Source organism: Plutella xylostella, chromosome 29 (genome assembly GCF_932276165.1).
Source record: "Plutella xylostella chromosome 29, ilPluXylo3.1, whole genome shotgun sequence".
In the NCBI taxonomy this organism is placed as follows: domain Eukaryota; kingdom Metazoa; phylum Arthropoda; class Insecta; order Lepidoptera; family Plutellidae; genus Plutella; species Plutella xylostella.
In genome coordinates this window covers 3,884,303-3,892,953 of record NC_064009.1, presented here as the reverse complement: position 1 = coordinate 3,892,953, position 8,651 = coordinate 3,884,303, and the positions used below count along the sequence as shown (strand labels likewise).

Below are 8,651 nucleotides of genomic sequence, written 5' to 3'. Positions count from 1 at the left end.
AAATGAACAAGCTCTAATTTGATTGATAAATTGATATTTATAGCAATCATACTTGCAAGTAAGAATACTAATATCTTATTATTTATATGAATTAAGAGTAATACCTACTACACTCACGAGCAATAAAAAAGTTCCAGTGACGATAGCTCCTGAATGGAAAATACTAGCTTATAATTAAAAAAATTAAAAAACCGACTTCAAAAAACCACTAAAATGTAAGAAATAATTTAAGGTTTACACAAATTCTACTCGTATGAGACAGTACAAATATACCTAAGCAGGAACTGTTCTTTTTTGATGTTGGTGCGGTGACAAAGTAATCTGAAGAAATATGGCACCAACTTCAAAAAAGAACAGTTCCTGCTTAGGTATATTTGTACTGTCGCATACGAGTAGAATTTGTGTAAACCTTAAATTATTTCTTACATTTTAGTGGTTTTTTGAAGTCGGTTTTTTAATTTTTTTAATTATTATTTTATTTAATAGTTTTTAGTTTATTTGTAATAATTTTCAATCAAAAGTAAGGTGCAAATGATACCAAAAAGTCCTACTAATCAATACGAATCATTCAAGCCTAAACACGAAGTAGTTGCTATATACCGTTGAGGAGTTCCCCTGACTGCCTTCCGTTTCGATCATCAGATCAGCTCAAGGTCACCATCATATTTTTAGGGTTCCGTAGCCAAAATGGCAAAAACGGAACCCTTATAGTTTCGTCATGTCCGTCTGTCCGTCTGTCCGTCTGTCCGTCTGTCCGTCTGTCACAGCCGATTTACTCGGAAACTATAAGTACTACAGTGATGAAATTTGATGGGAATATGTGTTGTATGAACCGCTACAAAAATATGACACTAAATAGTAAAAAAAAGAATTGGGGGTGGGGCCCCCCATACATGTAACTGAGGGATGAATTTTTTTTTTTCGATGTACATACCCGTGTGGGGTATCAATGGAAAGGTCTTTTAAAATGATATAAAGTTTTCTAAAAAACATTTTTCTTAAAGTGAACGGTTTTTGAGATATCAGCTCTCAAAGTCGTAAAAAGTATGTCCCCCCCCCCTCTATTTTTATAACTACGGGGTATAAAATTCTAAAAAAAATAGAGGTGATGCATGCTAATTAACTCTTTCAACGATTTTTGGTTTGATCAAAGTATCTCTTATAGTTTTTGAGATAGGTTGATTTAAGCTACGGAACCCTTTGTGCGCGAGCCCGACTCGCACTTGGCCGGTTTTTTTGTTATAAGAACTATATTTACGTTCTTAATTTCATTAGAATCGGTTAATATGTGCCCAAAATGGATATTCATACCCTGATTTTACCCCTTTACCCACCCTTGGGGGTGAGATAAAATTCTGAAAAAAAAATGGGACCACCTGGGAGCTCAACCCAATACAACAAAAAAAGAATTTTTAAAATCGGTTCATAAACGGCGGAGTAATCGGTGAACATACATAAAAAAAAATATAAAAAAAAAAAGATCCCGACGAATTGAGAACCTCCTCCTTTTTTGAAGTCGGTTAAAAAGCGCCGTCCGCAATATTAAAGTACATTTAACAGCGCATCAAAATATTATTATAATAACCAACTAAAAAAGTAAATTTTGATCAAATTCTAAATTAAACGTTTAAAAAAAATGGGGTCATTTGGTGTTGACGTTTTGCTAAAACTGGACTTATTCATTGCTCGTGAGTTGAGTGTAGTAGGTATTACCCTATATACCTATTACAGATATATTTTTCATCAAGTTTTGAATTCACCGTAACTGTCATTTATTAATTGTTCTACACTCTCTTCTGAGATCATTTGCACTATTTACAACAGTTCTACAGTTTAATTTAAATCAATTTACTTTTTAACTGTACGATGTTAACAAAAACACGTTACGAAAACATTGCCAAGTGCGGAATGATGATGCAATGTTTAGAAAGCAATAGACTTATTACTATTTCGCATGAAAGAAAGAGAGAGCAACCATTCAAAAGGGCTCCCTGGTAACTAATCACGTATAGTTTCAAGTGCTCGCATTGCCGCTTGGCACTTGAAAATATACACGATTAGTACGCAGTGGTAACTGCTGCAGTATATTTTCAAGCCATAATTTTGGCCCAACTTACTTGAAAATATACGCGATTAGTGCGTAATGGCCTTGTATACTTTCAAGTAAATCATGGCACCATTTTAATTTGAAAATATACGCGAGCAGTCCCAACCTCTGCGTTCTGGCCTTGTATAGTTTCAAAACACGCTGAAGCGCTCCTGGAGGGTTACTCTATACTGACGAAAAACGCTATAGCGCAATCGGCACGTTTAATACAAAGAGATATAGTCATGACTCGCGCAGCAGCGCTTCGAAAATTCGTTTTCAAAATCAAATCAAATCAAAATCAAAATAATTTATTTGTGAGTCACAGGTTAGGTTAAGATGGATTACAGTATATTATATAATTTCTCCGTGCTCAGCCAACATGGCGTGGCGTACAAATATTTCAAATTAAGTACATTAAACATCAAAAACTAAAGATACTCGTAACACATTCATGTTGTATAAGTACCTACATTTAGTTATATTAATTGGGACTTTTGACGCTGTAATAAGTCTTGTCTAATAAAAAGTTTTTAAGTTTCCGTCATATAGAGTGACCCCTCTAGCTCTGTAGGGGCGGCATATAATTACCAGCAACTTGCTCTCTTTATGAACATACTTTCCTGTTTACTCTTAAGAGGATACAATATATTTATTATATACCTAGTTATGTTGTTGATATCTCACTCTACCTTTTTCCCGGGAGCTCCGCTTAGTTTCACCCCGTAGTATGCCATCTATCTAGGTATCTATCATGATCTGTGTTGTATACATATAACACTGTTAAACCTATCAAACTTATGTTAGCAGGTTTTTATAAAAAAAAAACATTATTTGCAAAACATTTAAAACGAGACTGATGTCCTCTTCGTCGTATCCGACAACAGCGACTCTTGCTACACTCTGTTATGTGCTCTTATGTGGCTGGCAAGTCCGAACTTCGTCTTGAACACCCTGTCACACTGAGCACAGTAGAGCTGTCCCATCCTGTTGTATGTATAGTTGTAGGAGGGCTTAGGGCGTGTCTTCCGAGAGTGGCGTTTCACGTCAAGGTCTTGAAGTCGAGACTTTTCAAAATTCTCTAAGCCTTTGTGGCAGACATCAGCAATGCGTCCCGTCTTTGTCTAAATAAAAACCTATTTTAAGTCTGGTTTAGTACATTTTCGAAAAATAATTGTAACCGTTTAAAAACACGCATGTACGTTGGAAATTCCGGGTGAAAAAGGAGCTTATGCTATGAGTTAATTCAGGGTGTCAGCTCTCTATATGCCAAATTTTCGCAAAAATGGTTTAGATGTAAATATTTTTTGTGAAATTGTAACAGACATATATCCTTCCATCCATCTACCTATACTAACTTACCTAAATAGGTAGTAAACTTTCACGTTTACTAAGTAAGTATTACATACTTTTATAAGTAGCTTTTAATATCGGGTCTCTTAAAAAGTATTGGAAGCCTAAATTAAGACATGCATAAATATAACATACAACATCTAAAGAAACATGATATAATTTAGTCAACCGTTAGGAGCTTAAAGCTTCAAGCCCCACACGCCACATAGACAGTGGCGCCACTACAGAGTGTAGCCGCAGCAGCAGTGGAGAGGAATGCGCAGGGCAGCGCCGGGGCGGGCGGCGCGGCGGGGGCGGGCGGCGCGGGGCGGTGGGGCGGCCTGAAACTGAAATCAAAATTTGGAAATTCGCGAAAAAAAAAACCATGGTAAAAAGTCACGTGAAAACGTGTCAATGAAAAAAAAATCACGAATTTTCAAATTCTGATTTCAGTTTCAGGCTTAGATATACCATGCTGCACATGTAGGTTTCGGCTTAGTATACCCTTTTTGCAACACCCTGTATAGTCAGGGCTCGCGCAGCAGCGCTTCGAAACTTCGTTTTCCGTCATATAGAGTGACCCCTCTGTAGGGGCGGCATATAATTACCAGCAACTTGCTCTCTTTATGAACATACTTTCCTGTTTACTCTAAGGAGGGTACAATATATTTATTATATATCTAGTTATGTTGTTGATATCTCACTCTACCTTTTTCCCGCGAGCTCAGCTTAGTTTCACCCGCTACCCGGTAGTATGCCATCTATCTAGGTATCTATCATGATCTGTGTTGTATACATATAACACCGTTAAACCTATTAAACTTATGTTAGCAGGTTTTTATGAAAAAAACATTATTTGCAAAACATTGAAAACGAGACGAGGCAGACATCAGTAATGCGTCCCGTCTTTGTCTAAATAAAAACCTATTTTAAGTCTGGTTTAGTACATTTCCGAAAAATAATTGTAACCGTTTAAAAACACGCATGTACGTTGGAAATTCCGGGTGAAAAAGTAGCCTATGCTATGAGTTAATTCAGGGTGTCAGCTCTCTTTATGCCAAATTTACGCAAAAATGGTTTAGATGTAAATATTTTTTGTGAAATTGTAACAGACATCCTTCCATCCATCTACCTATACTATCTTACCTAAATAGGTAGTAAACTTTCACGTGTACTAAGTAAGTATAACATACTTTTATAAGTAGCTTTTAATATCGGGTCTCTTAAAAAGTATTGGAAGCCTAAATTAAGACATGCATAAATATAACATACAACATCTAAAGAAACACGATATAATTAAGTCAACCGTTAGGAGCTTAAAGCTTCAAGCCCCACACGCCACATAGACAGTGGCGCCACTACAGAGTGTAGCCGCAGCAGCAGTGGAGAGGAATGCGCAGGGCAGCGCCGGGGCGGGCGGCGCGGGGCGGTGGGGCGGGCGGCGCGGGGCGGCGGGGCGGGCGGTAACTCCAGCCAGTCGCGGCGCAGCCTGCCGCCAACCGCGTCGCGCAATCGATACTCTAACCTACAAATACACCACTCACCCATCACAAAACATTCAATTAAACCAACCAAATTAAGCCGAAAAACCGACAAACTGAAACTAAGAACTAGAAGTGAGCAGTTGTAACCGATTCGCAGCGCTGAGAAGCATCATCAAATATGGCGCCCCAGCAAACACATGATCACCGATGCCGTTAAATAACCGATTTGGTGAATATGTTTAATATTCGTGATTTTAACGTAGATTTATGTATGTGCTTTCCTTCTGTCAGCATTTTGTACATTTGTGTGTACTTTTGTTAGCAGAGTTACGTAAAACCTCGGCGAGAGTTGATCAAAATCGATAAGTTATTAAATTGGTATGGAACGATTGTAATTAATTATAATTGTTGGCGATATCTGATTTTCATTATAATGACGGGTGGCAGTCATTTGTTCAAAATTCGCTTTTGTTATGAATAATAATTGACAGTCGGTAAGTGAGTAATGGATGAGAGTATTCGTTGTTATGTTTGGTCGAATCAATCATTGTTTGGTGAATTTTCCTCGGTTTAAAGTTAGTTATTAAAACTTTTGAAAATTTTGTTGAAAAGCTTATATAACTCTGTAGGTAATTCTGTTATGACGTAAGAGTGTTGGTAAACCTGAAGCCGCGAGCTTTCTAACTGAAAGCTGAAACGGGAGCGAGTAAATAAGTAGGCAAACATAGTCACTATGCAAGCTTTCGAAACATACTTAAGCTTTCTAAATTTACCAAAGTGTTAATTTCTAAGACTTTTGTGAAAAATAATTAGATTATTTATTTTAAAGATGAAAGGAAGAGGTTTAAAAGCTAGAGTTTTTACAGTAATACAGGTTGTTGGAAAAAATGTATAGTAAAGGGGGTTTCTAAACAACTTTGTTATACGGATTTGTTTTAATAATTTTCCGAATGGACACAAAATATAAGAATATACATAACCTTAAGTATTCAACAGAACAGCATTATTAAACTTGATACGTAGGTACTTAATAACAATATTTATGAAGTCTTCAATCACTTTACGATACTACTACTTACTAGTAAGAATATGGGCTGTCCAAAAGCGATTATTGGCCATAGAAATGGCTTTATTAACCGACTTCAAAAAAAGGAGGAGGTTCTCAATTCGTCGGGATCTTTTTTTTTTTTTTTTTTTTTTTTTTTTTTATGTATGTTCACCGATTACTCCGCCGTTTATGAACCGATTTTGAAAATTCTTTTTTTGTTGTATTGGGTTGAGCTCCCAGGTGGTCCCATTTTTTTTTCAGAATTTTATCTCACCCCCAAGGGTGGGTAAAGGGGTAAAAACAGGGTATGAATTTCCATTTTGGGCACATATTAACCGATTCTAATGTAATTAAGACCGTAAATATAGTTCTTATAACAAAAAAATATGATGGTGACCTTGAGCTGATCTGATGATGGAAACGGAAGGCAGTCAGGGGAACTCCTCAACGGTATATAGCAACTACTTCGTGTTTAGGCTTGAATGATTCGTATTGATTAGTAGGACTTTTTGGTATCATTTGCACCTTACTTTTGATTGCAAATTATTACAAATAAACTAAAAACTATTAAATAAAATAATAATTAAAAAAATTAAAAAACCGACTTCAAAAAACCACTAAAATGTAAGAAATAATTTAAGGTTTACACAAATTCTACTCGTATGAGACAGTACAAATATACCTAAGCAGGAACTGTTCTTTTTTGAAGTTGGTGCCATATTTCTTCAGATTACTTTGTCACCGCACCAACATCAAAAAAGAACAGTTCCTGCTTAGGTATATTTGTACTGTCTCATACGAGTAGAATTTGTGTAAACCTTAAATTATTTCTTACATTTTAGTGGTTTTTTGAAGTCGGTTTTTTAATGTTCTGTATTATTATTCTGAGGTACGATATATTGTATCGAGTTCTAAATACGTTATATCGAGTGTAAAGCTCAGTTCCATCGGGTGGTATATCTGCTGGTATTCTTCACCTGTTCAGGCATTTCAATACGTTTCAAATGTGACTCTTGCCAAAGCCCTGTTAAATTATAATTGTTTTCTAAACTACTATTGAGTAATAATAACCTACAGGTAATGGGAGAGATTGACGATAATAATCTGGCAATGCTACATCTACTACTCTCTCTATATCCTACCTAGGTGTTATTCAGGGTGCTAAAAAAAGGGTAAGCCGAAAGGTCGTAACTTAGAATAAAAGTACCTAGATCAGAATGACCGGCAGATTCTTTTAATGGGTTTCTAGAAGTCGTAAAATTTTAACTGGTGTTTAGAATGGCTCCTTGGGTCTTTTCAGAAGAGAAATTATCCGTTACTTCACCACGACTCAAAATTGCTTGAAATAAATGAATTTAATAATAATACATAGAATATATCAAGAACTCTACCGGCAACTGTCTAATGTAGCAAACAAGGGATGTGGCTATAATCTACACTGCTTTGTGCTTAGTGCTTACCCCCCAAAGATACACTTATCTGAGGTCAACAACCGACAAAGAGCTAGCTTACTATCGAATTTATTCAAAAACTCGTCTGTCTGTGGTGCTTGAGTTTGTTATGGAGATACTCAAGTGATTGACCTTTGAGAGTATTGATCCAGTGTGTCCTGGGACTCCTATACACTCAGAGGATTGGCTATGTCTTCACTAATTAACACTTATTCTGGTCAGTGCCGCCAATATCAGTTTTTTTTTTAAATAATTTTAGGATGTTTATAACTAATCATACTCAAGCTCAACTAATATGAGAGACATACAGAATGTTGCAAAAAATAGTAAGCCATGATGGGGTGATTCAGGGGCCGATTCTAAACATAGATTTATAAGTTACTTACAATTTTTTTTATATACGAGTATGTATAAAATCTGTGCGAATTGTGTTTTTAATGTTGCTTACAACTGCTAAATAAAAGATGCACGTCCGTTACATTACAACCGTTTATTAGACAGCGTCATCACCACAGAGTATTTGACATCTAACGTTCACAGATACAATATTGATACACAACACCTCCACCCTTAATTACTAATCAACAATGGATACTCTAATTATGACTACTGATCGAGATCTTCGAAATTAGACAATCACTTAATCTTACATAACTAAATATTGATAGTAACAGACCAAAAAACAATCTTGTATAGCTTTGAAAGTTACTTAGCTCCTTATTGATAATATAACGTTTAATATAATTTTCAATTTTCAGTACTTAAGTAAGTAAGTATACATTTTAACTGTTAGGTATTACAATAGTAGTATTGACATATAGGCTATTACTAATTAACTAATCAATTTCTTGAAAACCATAACGAACAACCTGTTTACGATCTCTTAATGGGTATCTGCGTGTTGTACTCTCGGTACTACTACTACCAGTGCACACCTCGATATTTTCTGGCACATTGGGCTGATACGAAGAGCCAGTTTGAGGTGAAGTTGCCACCTCTTCCACCTGCGGCGACCCCGGGGCTGCGCTCACGTCTCCTTCCGTCTCCTCGCCACTCGCTATGGGAAACGTTAACGACTTACGTGAACATCTAGTCTTTTCTACTTGTCTAAGATCTAAACTTGCTTGTCTGTCAGAAGATGTACCCTCTACAGCACCCGTAAACCTGAGTCTCAGCTGATCAATATGCCTGTGGATTTCAGTACCAAAAATAGATCGTACACGGTAATCGGTGTTTCCTAATTTATCAAC

At 36.3% G+C, this 8,651-nt stretch overlaps 1 protein-coding gene across 1 annotated transcript in view; it reads left to right on the top strand.

The window, feature by feature from the left end:
- The first annotated feature begins 4,879 nt into the window (after positions 1–4,879).
- Positions 4,880–8,651, top strand: part of LOC105393790 (sodium/hydrogen exchanger 3) — a 45,235-nt gene continuing 41,463 nt past the window's right edge. Inside the window, exon 1 of the mRNA XM_038116856.2 lies at positions 4,880–5,131. The gene's annotated coding sequence lies outside the window, so the exon portion shown is untranslated. The remainder of the gene's footprint in view (positions 5,132–8,651) is intronic.